This window comes from Pinus tabuliformis, chromosome 8, assembly GCF_031772625.1.
Source record: "Pinus tabuliformis cultivar Carrire ecotype Pingquan chromosome 8, CPIR1, whole genome shotgun sequence".
Classification (NCBI taxonomy): Eukaryota; Viridiplantae; Streptophyta; class Pinopsida; order Pinales; family Pinaceae; genus Pinus; species Pinus tabuliformis.
In genome coordinates this window covers 1,569,306,136-1,569,319,661 of record NC_142294.1, presented here as the reverse complement: position 1 = coordinate 1,569,319,661, position 13,526 = coordinate 1,569,306,136, and the positions used below count along the sequence as shown (strand labels likewise).

Sequence of the window (13,526 nt, the reverse complement as noted above, 5' to 3'; positions counted from 1 at the left end):
CATCCCATTCAAACACGCTCCCTGCAATATGCTAGGGAGCAGCGGAGCTGGTCGTCCATACCCCGTGCGGTGCGGTTGGCTGAAATACCTCAAGCGATGTTTCATGGCATGCGTAGTGTTGGTGAGGTAAATCCCCTCTGCGGATAGAGGCGATCCCGCTAGCCCAAAATGGGTCTAGCAACAATCAAACAACGCTACCATGCAAGTTCCTAGTTGCAAATTGAAAGTGGATTATGAGAACCAACCTGGAGTCCAACGCTAGTGTCGTAGAAGAGTTGATACTCCCGTTCCCTTGCTCCGGCAGGTCACGATCCTCACGATCTCCGCGAATGGATACCTACACATGCAAAAAACGAAGCGAATACAAGCATAAAATCCACTAAATACAACTATATATCAGTCAGAAAAGATATAGATCAAACATTATCATAACGAACAATAAGATCAGAACCATAATGATAGTCGTTTATTAATGAATCAACAGAGAAAAATACAACCAAAGTTCTGACGTTCAATCTCTCCTCTGGCTGGGTGAGCAGCTACATATGTCTTGCAATAGACCTTTCTCTCTGAGACTTCTGGCGGCATAACCTCCCTATGCTCCAAGGCTCTTACTATCACTCAAGACAAGTGTTATCACTACTAGCACTATCACCACTACTCAAAAACTAGCTTGTCAAATGCATGAGGACAGACTTTTATAGATGGAGAAGGGGAGGAAGATACAATGCATAAAGACACCCATTATGGATTGGCATTATCTCCAAAAAGTCGTTGTGGATAGATGTAAGGGATAGATGTCCGATTATGACTGAATGCCTATAAGTCAGAATCCACGCTAGAAGCAGTGCATGTCACTCTTCGACTATATCTTGACCCGCAGTAGGGGCCGTGTCATTTGCAAACCACGGCCGTGAAGCATCTCGGTCGGAGCAGCTTTGAAGTTCAATTCCAAATGGTCGTTGAGAAGAATCCTTTGCAGACAACTTAAATACGCGACGGGGTATTGTAAGTGGCAGAGTGGCCTTGCTGCCACGATCCACTGAGATTCAGCCCTTGGTCGCCTCGATTCAGAGCTTCGCTCTTGTCACAAACAAAATCCGGGCAACCCTCTCGCGCCTCTGCCTCTTCCTCCAGATGACAATTTTTCATTGCTTGGGGGCGGGAAATTTGGGGTTTCCACGCCGCGACGGAAAGGGCGCCGAAGCCCAGGAAAACTGGGGTTTCCATGCCGCGCCCCGGCGCCGAAAATTTGGGGTTTCCACCCAGCGCCGAAAATTTGGGGTTTCCACCGGGCTCCTAAAATTCAGGGCTTCCATGTCGTGCCAAAAATTTGGGGTTTCCACCCGGCGCCTAAAATTTGGGGTTTCCACCGGGCTCCTAAAATTCGGGGCTTCCATGTCGCGCCAAAAATTTGGGGTTTCCACCCGGCGCCTAAAATTTGGGGTTTCCACCGGGCTCCTAAAATTTGGGGCTTCCATGTCGCGCCAAAAATTTGGGGTTTCCACCCGGCGCATAAAATTTGGGGTTTCCACCAAACCCGGCGCCTAAAATTTGGGGGTTCCGCCCGGCGTAGAAAAAAAATTGGGGTTTCCGCCCAGCCCAAAATTTTTTGGGGTTTACAAGTCGCGCCCAAGCCTGGGGAAACTTGGGGTTTCCATGTCGCGCCCAAGCCTGGGGAAACTTGGGGTTTCCATGTCGCGCCCCGGCGCCCAAGCCGGGGGAAACTTGGGGTTTCCATGTCGCGCCACGACCGAAACCGGCGGCGCCCAAGCCTGGGGAAACTTGGGGTTTCCGAGTCGCGCCACGACCGAAACCGGCGGTGCCCAAGCCTGCGGAAACTGGGGGTTTCCAAGTCACGCCCCGGCGCCCAAGCCTGCGGAAACTGGGGGTTTCCAAGTCACGCCCCGGCGCCCAGGCCTAGGGAAACTTGGGGTTTCCATGTCGCGCCACGACCGAAGCCAGCGGCGCCCAAGCCTGCGGAGACTCGGGGTTTTCCATGTCGCGCCCTGGCGCCCAAGCCTGCGGAGACTCGGGGTTTTCCATGTCGCGCCCTGGCGCCCAAGCCTGGGAAGCTTGGGGTTTCCATGTCCCGCCCTTTGATGGAACCACGGGTTTCCGCATTTTACGGCACGAGGGAAAAGCGGGGAACTTGGGGTTTCCATGACGATGCAAACCAGCTCGCAAGTCTTGGGAACTTGGCGTGTTTAGAAACCGCTGCCCAAGTCTGGGGAACTCGTTGTTTCCATGTCGCGGCACACCCTGAATCGCCCGAGAGTCTGTGGAACTTCGGATTTCCATGTTGTGGGCCACGAAGAGCCGCCAAAGTCCGGGGAACTCGGGGTGTCCATTTCGTGGCGCGATGAAAACTGCTACCCAAGTCAGCGGACACACACGGGGTTTCCATTTCGCGTCACAACAAAAATTGCTACCCAAGTCTAGGAAACGCGGTGTAAGGACCTGCGGTTCGGTTTCTCCCCGTCGGTGCGAAGTGCGAACTCTACGACCGAAATGTGCGAAGGGACATAAGTATAATGCACATTAGAGGTGGAGCAATGGTTGGTTTATAGCGTGGGAGTGTTTGGCATAACCCACGGGCCGACTTACATGTTGGGGCGACTTGAACGAAGGATTGTTTGCCGACCAACAATCGGATGGCAAGTTTGCGACGTGTAAGGGCGTTTTGGCACGCGGTGGTCGAGTCGGCCTGGGCAGCGACTCGCCCAACTGCTCGTATAAATATGGCAAGGCGTTGGAGGATTTGGCATTCATTCGAAGATGGACATTCGAACATGAGCATTCGGTGATCAAGAAAAAAGTGCGAAGTAGTGGAGCAGGTCGCAAAAGAGGCGCGGGCATATATGCGCCCGCTCTTGGGCAAGCACACACGATACGCACAGGTTTCGGTTATCGGGTGAGGGCGCGGGTAAGGAAGGCACCCGCCGTTCGGTGTGACACGGGGTGTCTCGGGTAGGTCGCCCGCCCGTCGTGGAAGAAGAAACGCGGAGGTGTCTCGGGTGACTCGGGTAAGTCGCCCGCCCGTCGTGCAAAAGGAAACGGGGGGTGACTCGGGTGAGGTCGCCCACCCGTCGTGCAGCGGTAAACGAGGTTCGGTCGAGGAGTACGGTTGGCAGCTCGTGTGAGGGCGCGCCCGCCCAGCTCGGGCAAGGAACTCGGTTGGCACACGGAGGTGTTGCCTATTTGTAAAATTGGCTAAGTATGAAACTTGGTGTTTCCCATGTATACTTGTAAAGCCTCGTAAACATTGTAGAGTTGAATAATATATTGTATTCGGGCAGACTCATTGTTCAGGGAGTTGCCCCTCCCTTTATACTGCGCAATTGTGTTCTTCATGTATAATTGTTGATGATAATGAATGTGTATGGGTGTTCATTGGTATAAAGGAAACATAATAATACTTGGTTGCGAAAAACAAACTAAGTAGACTAATGGTTGGGCGTAGTCCATGAACATAAGTATTGGTGAAAAGAAAGTGTTCGGTGGCGCCGCACCTCGCCAAGTACGGCTGAAAGACTACTGTAGGCCTGGGGGCGTGACACGCGGGGTTCCCATGTCGCTCGCGCCGTGTTGGGCGTGGCGCACGCCCCTTGATACCTGCACGATGGGCGAGCCACCGATGGAAGGCGCGCGGGCGACCCTTGTTGCGTGCCCGGATGAAAGAGGTGACCATGTGCGGACGAGTTAGGATGCGGGCAGGTGTGCGACGTGCGGCGACGGGTGTAATCGGTGAGGTGTTGGAGCCGACCCATGGGTGCGACGGTGCACACAAAGGGACGCGACGGTTCGTTGGAATGGGGCGTGTCGAGGTTATGTGGCAAGTCAGCCGGGCATGCATGTTGATGGAGCCGACCCTTGTTATCCTCGAGAGACACGGCCCTTGGGCAAAAGGATGCGTATAAGTAAGGAGGATGGCGTTCGATGAAGGGACATCGAACTCATACTTCCACATCGCAGAACAAGTGCGAAGGAGTTGGGAAAAAATAGAAGGAAGAGAAGGACGCAGATAAGAGGGCCGCACCGGCGGGCGGATTACAGAGGGCGGGTCAGGCTTGGTAGCATGGACAGGCAGAGCGGGGCGGGTTACCGTCCGGGCAGGCAGGCCGCACTGCATGTGGGCCATGCGCCCTCACTATGGACCGCACCAATGGGCAGAGTTTGGGCGCCGCGGAAGGGAAAGTCGGGCGGACAGGTTCGCAGTTCAGGTGTGGAGTTGTGTCATGCAGGCCGCGGGCCAGTGCAGCACGACCACACGACACGACAGGTTGAAAGAATAATTGAAGAAGATAAATTTATGGTAAGTTATTTTCGCTGCATTGTTAAGAACACTTATTGGAAAATTGACCGAGTGTTGAAGTAGGCGCAGACCGTGTACTCAAGTATTGGTAAAAAGAAAAAGTACGGCGGTGCCGCACCCGCTTATGCGTGGTTGAAATACTACCACTAGGATAGGAGCGTGACATGGGGTCTCCCAGTCCCTCCTCGACAAAGGTCGCCAAATTGCGGGGAACCCGGGGATTCCATGTCCCGCCTTGTCGAAAGCATCCCAAGCGCGGGAAATTTGCGGTTCCCATGTCTCGTCGCGATGGAAATCGCCCCAGGTGCAGTAAACTTGGTGTACATTGAGCCTGCAACCTCACATCAAGAAAAAGGCTCGGTTGGTCAAGAGAATGAAGGTTTCTTCATTGGTAAAGGATCTCACCAAGGATCAAAGGTTGGAGTCCCTTCTAGAGCTAGTCCACCACGGACTATTAAAAGTTTAAAGAAGGACAGAGTGTCGGGGAACGAAGCGCTGAAGAAACAAAGTGCAGAGAGGAGGAAGGACTCGACTTGTGCTTGGGGGATATTATTGTCAAGGGTCTAGGGCTTCGCAATGACCAATAAGAAGCTTCAACGAGAGAAATTTACAAAAGGGTTTTCCTCTCTAAGAGAGAGAGAGAGAGGTTTTTCCCTGGTAGAGAGCCAACATCTTGTGTTCTTGTTCTTATGTTTTTGGCACCAGTTTGATGAAAGTAAACACACATGCATTAATAAGAAGAGAAGAAGATTAAGATAACACGATAAATTGCAAAAGAGCTTCACAAATTGTTATCAAGTCTAGAAGAATCCTGCTATACCCCATTGCCCCAGATTCTTCAACGCGGTATCGGAGCTAAGGTGACACATCAAGGAAAGGGAATCTCAAGAACATCCGCAAGGTTGAAGCGTCAAGCCAAGAAGTCTCAATCACATCAAGGACAAGAAGGTCTACCATCTGTCATTCATCATGGAAGACTACAAAGCAAGAAGAAACGCCTTGTATAAAGGCACCTACAAGAAGAACAAATCAAAGAGGGACCTACATCAAGCTACACCATCTTGAAGAATGAAAGGCACTACGAGTCAAGTCATCAAGCAAGTCCATTTGAAGAAAGCAACTTGAACAACATCAAGATCTAAGGAAGGCAAGCCATCAAGTCTTCAAGAAGAAAGCAAGTTCACTACATCTCAAACTCTATCAAGTAAGTATATGTCCCCTTCTGAGTATACCTCAGTGTCTTTTTGCAAGGAAAGTAACAAATTGGTTGGGACCACTACATGTCCAAAGTCCAACGGTTTGGATGCCAAGAGTATGGACGCTACAAAAGGGATTGTCCTAAACTTAAGAAGGACAACAACAACAAGAGAAAAAGGGAAGAAGCTCATGTAACTCAAGAAGTGAAAGAAGACGACAAGAAGCAAAAGAAGGAAGATCCTCCTATGACTAAGTCAACCTCTTTGCTTAAAGTCTTCTTTCAAAGGGGGTAGAGGTCTCATTGGGGGTCCCATTTATGGGATTCAAGAGAGGATGATATACAGGCGAGAGCAGATGAAGCAAGAAAGGCTACACCAATCGAGGAGAACTATCAAATAAAGTCGCGATGATAAAAGCATAATCAAGGTGAGGTATGTATGCATCAAAGTTTAAGTCATGTCATCATATATATTGATTGGGTCATGGGAAAAGTTCTAGAATCACGATCAAGAATAAAAGGATCTCTTTCGCCAACGACATGCTCAGAGGCATGTGCTACAGTGGAGTAAAGGTCAACATGAAGAAGTGCTCTCATAAGGAGTATAAGGTGGTTGACCAATCAATCCAATAAGAAGCAAATGAAGAACATCGCGGTCACAAAGAATAACTATTTGACAAGATTCCTCAACATCTCTCGAAAGAAGGCACGGAAACTCTGACAAAGGAAGAAAAAGATAAAGGACCCTTGACACCTACGAAGGCCTTGGAGATAGTAAGGTGCAGATAACCGTTTCCACTCTACAAATATGTCATGATGAAGAGCAATATCACGAAGGGCCACTAAATCAAAGTACGGGAACAAGCGACTACAACTAAGCATCCATGTGATAAGTGTTATGAAGGATAGACAAGGTGACAAAGGAGTAGCTAGATGACAAAAAGGACCTGATATATATCAAGAAGGCCACTTTCCACGAAGGGAGCAATTACATGACAAACCAGGGGGGAAAGTGATCGATGGTCGGTACCCTGCCAAGAAGAAGTTCAAACAAAGACTTCATGACATCGAAGGAAAGAAGGAGATCAAGCGGTTGAAGGACCCACGAAGAAGACGTTGTTGATGAATGGACAAGTCCCTAGCTAAGAGGGAGTTCTAACAAGTTCCCAACTACAAAGGAGCTTGGGCAAGTTCCTTGTCAGAGGAAACTTGGGCATGTCTTCCCCAATCAAGGGGAAGAGATAGACACAACATTCTTGTCTTCACTTGGCAAGAAATAATGGGAGGATTGGGCAATCATTTGGCATCTAATGCTCTTTGAGGATGTGTAGGGCACCCAAGACAAGAGTAGGCAAGAGGAGCGATATTCTTTGAGGGATGGGAACCCAAGACAAGAATTGTCCTAGAAGGTCATACTCAGGGAACACCTGGGTGGGTATGTACCTTTAGAGATTGTTGGCATTATGATACAAGTGTTGTCCTTGATGGCAACTCACTCAGAGACAGGTACAAGTGATGGCAACTTGATCAGAGGACAGATCTCAGTACAGCAGGACAAGAAAGAGATATACGCAGGTTCATTAAGGAGAATCAGCGTGTACACGCAGGTTGGCTTCAGTAAAAGCGCGTACATGTGGAAAACTTATCTTTGGTCCGTGGCGGTTAGTCCTTGGAAGTTGTGCCTATGGTTTTGGACCATGGTGTCTCGACGGACGTGTTGATCCCTAGTTTTGAAGTTGATGGTATTATGTTACTATGGTTTTGGACCGTGGTATTGTGAAGGGCCTAAGGCTATATAAGGAGAAGATCATTAGGCAAAGAGACTGAAGTAAAGTGTGAGTGTGTGTGTGTGATGAAGATCTGAGGAAGAGTGAGATCCAATTGCAGGTTATGGGTTGGTGATCTGAACCAAGGTTTCACTCATGTGGAGGATGATCAATGATGGAACGAGATCTCAAGGCTTGGAAGGATTATCTTCCTATGGTATGACTGTGGATAGACTAGATCTATTGACGCATGTTTATTGTTATGATCTGGGTATGTTTTGATATCTGATATAGCTGCGGAGTTATAAGTTAGAATTTACAGATCTGTACGCGGGTTGGTTTTGGTAAAAGAGCGTATACACGCGGGTTGGGCTCGTCGAAGTAGCGTATACAATGTGAAGTATGATATTTGTAGATGGAGTTGGATCTGGTTGTTGTTATGATGTTGACAGGGTTTCAGTGATTCAGTATTGGGTGTTTCAGTGATTGATGATGCAGGTTGTACTACAATGGTGATTGTCTTATGGATCCAGTATGAAAATGTATGAAACGTGGTCCCGGGAAGATCGTAGGCCGGCACCTACGTACTGGTAAACATATCAGCCAGTACAAGAGCCAGGGGGTTGTAGCTCCCTTCCAGTAGCAGTTGGAAAATGAATAAAGGTTGGAGCATTCTGTAGGTAGGCACCTACGTACTAGTAAATGGATCGGCTAGTACAAGAGCTATGAGAGTTGTAGCCCTCTGCAGGTTGTAGCCTGCGTACTGGTTTAAGGTTGCACCAGAACAAAAGATTGTAAAAGAATTTTCTTATTAAAGAAGGAAGAGACGAATTGCAGCAGGTGGTTTTCACCCACATTGGGTTTCCACCTTATATCATGGTGTTCATGTGTGTGGCTTTTATGTGATGATCTGTTCTGTTATACTGCCCCTGTTTACTGTTAATGTTGTTAATAATGTTCTGATGCATTTACTGAAGATAAGCTAACTAAATCATAAGATCTCTGGATATACGCTAGTTGCTTTAGACACACTAGCGTGTACACACGGGTTCACTTAACTGAAGTAGCGTATATGTTTCTGAGTATGAAATTGTAAAGGTTTTACTGATCTGATAATACTGATTCACCCCCCCTCTCAGTATTATTTCCAACAGAGACAATGACCAAGGTGTTTATAAGCCATTGGCCTCGCCAACATTGTTCTCTGGTATTATGAGAGATAAAGTTGTTAGTCAAGGCCTTGCTATGAACAATGTTGGCTAATATGATGCTATAACATATGGGTTGCCAATCTGGTTCCTCTTATGTGAATTATTCAAGATTGAAAAATAGCCAAACACCTTGTAATGATTTATGAATACCTCCCTAATTGAGAGGGGGTATTGAAGAAAGTGTAACTGGGTTCGGTCTTCATAAATGTACTTTTGATATTTGTATTTATTGCAGTTCCCCCCTTTTCCCTAAGGCGTGGGGTTTGGGAAGCTTGTTCTCTATTTGAGCCTCCCCTGGTGAGCCGGTAGCCACGTTTGATATCTCTTGCTTTCCTGTTGTTTTCTTCCCTTCTTGCTTTTGGCCCCTTGGCTTTACGGAGAAAAGGTGGGATTGTTGTGGATTGGTGTTCAGGAAGGACGAAAAGCAGTGCGAGTTCCGAGGGTGGCCACCCTAGTCCTTCTCGATCGTCGTCCCCGGCAGTTCCCCCCTTTTTTGAAGGCACGGGGGTGGGGAAGCTTGTTCTTTGTTTGAGCCTCCCCCTGTGAGCCGGTAGACGCGTTTGATATCTCTCTTTCTTTCATGTTGTTTTCTTCCCTTCTTCCTTTCGGCCCCTAGCTTTACGGGGAAAAGGTTGGATTGTTGTGGATTGGTGTTCGGGAAGGACGAAAAGCAGTGCGAGTTCCCAGGGTGGCCACCCTAGTCCTTCTCGATCGCCGTCCCCTGCAGTTCCCCCCTTTTTGCGAAGGCACGGGGTTGGGGAAGCTTGTTCTCTGTTTGAAGCCTTCCCTTGTGAGCCAGTAGCCACGGTTGATATATCCCTTTCTCTCTTGTTGTTTTCTTCCCTTCTTCCTCGTGGCCCCTAGCGTTACGGATAAAAGGTGGGATTGTTGTGGATTGGTGTTCCGGAAGGACGAAACGCAGTGCGAGCTCCCAGGGTGGCCACCCTAGTCCTTCTTGATCGTCGTCCCCTTCAGTTCCCCCTTTTGCCGAAGGCACGGGGCTTTGGGAGGCTTGTGCCTTGTTTGTGCTTTGTTTTCTACCCTTTTCTTCCTTTCGGTCCCTAACTCTACGGAGAAAAGGGGGAATCGTTGTGGGCTGGTGTCGGGGAAGGGCTAAAAGCAGTGCGAGCTCCCGGGGTGGCCACCCTAGTCCTTCTCGATCGTTGTTCCACGCATTTCCCCCCTTTTTGCGAGGGCATGGGGCTGGGGGAGATTGTCCTCTGTTTGAGCCTCCCCCTGTGAGGGGGTTAGACACCTTTGTTTCTCTTTCTCTCATGCGTTTTTCCTCCTTTTGCCCCTTGGCCTTACATTTGTTGTGGGGGGTGCCCCTATTCAGTTTTGTGGCCGATTTTTCGGTAATACACGTGGAAACGACTCTCGGCAACGGATATCTCAGCTCTTGTTACGATGAAGAACGTAGCGAAATGCGATACTTAGTGTGAATTGCAGAATCCCATGAATCATCGAGTTTTTTAACGCAATTTGCGCCTGAGGCCTCGGTCGAGGGCACGTCTGTCTGGGCGTCGCATCCCATTCAAACGCGCTCCCTGCAATATGCTAGGGAGCAGCAGATCTGGTCGTCTGTGCCCTGTGCGGTGCGGTTGGCTGAAATACCTCAAGCGATGTTTCGTGGCGTGCGTCGGCGAGCGGTGATCTTGTTCCCTTGGATGGGCAGTCGGCGTTAGCCGATGCGGGATTTGTGTGGCATCGCTCGAACTTGCTTTGCTCTCTCTTGTCCTCCCATGGGGTAGGGCGGATTTAGCTCCAACTTTGCGACCCCAGCTCAGGCGAGAACACCCGCTGAGTTTAAGCATATAATTAAGCGGAGGAAAAGAAACTTACAAGGATTCCCCTAGTAGCGACGAGCGAACCGGGAAAAGCCCAGCATGAAAATCGGGTAGCGGTGCTGCCTGAATTGTAGTCCGTAGAAGCGTCCTCAGCGGCGAACCTGGGCCAAGTCCCTTGGAAGGGGGCGCCTGAGAGGGTGACAGCCCTGTCGGCCCGGGACCCTACCGCATCACGAGGCGTTGTCGGAGAGTCGGGTTGTTTGGGAATGCAGCCCTAATTGGGTGGTAAATTCCGTCCAAGGCTAAATACGGGCGAGAGACCGATAGCGAACAAGTACCACGAGGGAAAGATGAAAAGGACTTTGAAAAAAGAGTTAAAGAGTGCTTGTAATTGCCGGGAGGGAAGCGGATGGAGGCTGTCGATGTGTCTCGGTCGGATGGGGAACGGCTCAGGCTGGTCCGCCGCTCGACTTGAGGTGCAAACCAACATGGGCTGCTGCATCGTCACAAGCGCGGGTGGATTCTTGCCAGTCGGTTTGCCGCTGTGGTGGTCGAGGAACGAAGCATGCGCCCTTGTGGTGGGCCGTGTGCACCTGCGCGCTCGTGGTGTTGGTTGGTGAGCTTTCCATTCGACCCGTCTTGAAACACGGACCAAGGAGTCTAACATGTGTGCGAATCGAAGGGTTTGAAAACCTGCGACGCGCAAGGAAGCTAACGGGCGAGATCCCCTCTCTGGGGGGGTTTCATCGTCGACCGACCTTGAGCTTATGCGAATGGTTCGAGTGCGAGCACCCCTGTTGGGACCCGAAAGATGGTGAACTATGCCTGAGCAGGGCGAAGCCAGAGGAAACTCTGGTGGAGGCTCGTAGCGATACTGACGTGAAAATCGTTCATCTGACTTGGGTATAGGGGTGAAAGACTAATCGAACCATTTAGTAGCTGGTTTCCTCCGAAGTTTCCCTCAGGATAGCTGAAGCTCACGCGCGAGCTTTATCGGGTAAAGCAAATGATTAGAGGCATCGGGGGCATAACGCCCTCGACCTATTCTCAAACTTTAAATAGGTAATAGGGTGCGGCTGCTCCATTGAGTCGCGTCGTGGAATCGAGAGCTCCAAGTTTGCCATTTTTGGTAAGCAGAACCGGCGATGCGGGATGAACCTAAAGTCGAGTTACGGAGCCGAATTGCGCGCTAACCTAGATCCCACAAAGGGTGTTGGTTGATTAAGATAGCAGGACGGTGGTCATGGAAGTCGAAATCCGCTAAGGAGTGTGTAACAACTCACCTGTCGAATCAACTAGCCGCGAAAATGGATGGCGCTGAAGCGCGCAACCTATACTCGACCGTCGGAGCAATTGCCTGGCTCCGATGAGTAGGACGACGCGGGGGTCGTTGAGAAGCCTCGGGCGTGAGCTTGGGTGGATCGGCCCCCGGTGCAGATCTTGGTGGTAGTAGCAAATATTCAAATGAGAACTTTGAAGACTGAAGTGGGGAAAGGTTCCATGTGAACAGCACTTGGACATGGTTAGTCGATCCTAAGAGATGGGGAAGCCTTGTATCAAGGGTGCACTCTGCACGAACATCGAAAGGGAATCAGGTTAATATTCCCGAACCGGGACATGGCGGCGGGCGGCAACGTTAGGAAATCCGGAGACGTCGTCGGGGGCCCCGGGAAGAGTTATCTTTTCTTTTTAACAACTTGCCCACCCTGGAATCGGTTCACCCGGAGATAGGGTCCAACAGCTGGAAGAGCACCGCACGTTTTGCGGTGTCCGGTGTGCCCTCAGCGGCCCTTGAAAATCTGGAGGACCGAATACCGTTCATGCCCAGTCGTACTCATAATCGCATCAGGTCTCCAAGGTGAACAACCTCTGGTCAATAGAACAATGTAGGTAAGGGAAGTCGGCGCCCAGGGCACACGTGGTCGTATAAAAAATGCTAAGTTGTGACCGGGGTCGGGCTTTGTGCACAATCGTGCTGCCCGTTTGCCCGAATCTCCCTTCTGCCTTCGTTTTGGTCATGTGTTGGAGCCCATGTAAACTCGTTCGAGCGGGTCGTATGCCGTGCAAACACTCGTTAGGGCGGGTCATTTGAGGGCGGCCGTGTAAACTCATTCGAGCAGGTCGGGCGAGGGCGCCCGTGTAAACTCGTTCGGGCGGGTCGGGCGAGGGCGTCCATGCAAACTCGTTCGGGCGGGTCGGGCGAGGGCATCCATGCAAACTCGTTCGGGTGGGTCGTTCGGGCGGGACGGGCAATATCGTTCAGGCGGGTCTGGAAAGGGCGTTTGTGAAAACTCATTCGGGTGGGTCGTTTGTGCAAGGGCGTCAGTGCAAACACGTTCGGGCGAGGGCGTCCGTGAAAACTCGTGGACTACGCCTAACCACTTACTCCTACTTAGTTTGTGTTTCACAACCAGGTATTATTATGTTATCCTTTATACCAATGAACACCCATACACATTCATTATCAACAGCAATTATAAATGATGAACACAATTGTACAATATAAAGGGAGGGGCAACTCCCTGAAAAATGAGTCTGCCCGACAATATATTATACAACAGTTTATAGAGGTTTACAAGTATACTTGGAAACCCCAAGTTTCATACTTAGCCAAATTTACAATCCAAGGCAAAACTCGGTTACCTAGCTCGTCGGCACCTCTGCACGGTCGCCGCACAACTCACCAACACTTCGTTCACCTTGTCGCACGAACGTGTTGTTTGTCCAACTTGGGCGCGCCTCCAAGTCACCACACACGGGCGCCTCTACCCAAGACACACCTCCGTTCACAATCTCAACACTTCACCAAGTCATTGTGCACACTTGCACGACGGGCGGGTGCTCACCTGAGTCGCCAAGAAACCTGTGCCAAGTCGTCACACAAACCGGGCACCACACACCCGTGCACGCCCTCACCCAACGACCAGGCGCTCTTGTTCGCACCCTTCACCCACAGCCGAGTTAAGCGTTCCTTCACTGTGCAACCAAGCCCAAGAATGGGCGCATCCAAATCTGCGCCTTCCTCTCCTTAGTTATGCGCACAAGAATTGCGATTTAACTCCTTGAGCAAAGATGTTTTGAGTGAATGAGTAATTGTCAAATGCCATCCACGCAGTTGCAATATATACCAAACGTGGAGCGAAGTTTCGTTGCCCAGCGGACTCGCCCAATGCTCCACATGCCATCACAACGCAATCAAATATCATGTCGGATCCCTCATCAATATAGGTCAGCCTCCATATGTGTTAATGC

The 13,526-nt window shown here is 50.1% G+C and overlaps 1 non-coding gene and 1 pseudogene across 1 annotated transcript; both read left to right on the top strand.

The window, feature by feature from the left end:
• Nucleotides 1-9,859: 9,859 nt before the first annotated feature.
• Nucleotides 9,860-10,013, top strand: LOC149242015 (5.8S ribosomal RNA). Its single transcript, XR_016246897.1, has one exon. It is a non-coding gene; the product is annotated as a 5.8S ribosomal RNA (ribosomal RNA).
• Nucleotides 10,014-10,283: 270 nt separating this feature from the next.
• On the top strand, nucleotides 10,284-12,149 carry LOC149242014 (25S ribosomal RNA; annotated as a pseudogene).
• The last annotated feature ends 1,377 nt before the right edge of the window (nucleotides 12,150-13,526 follow it).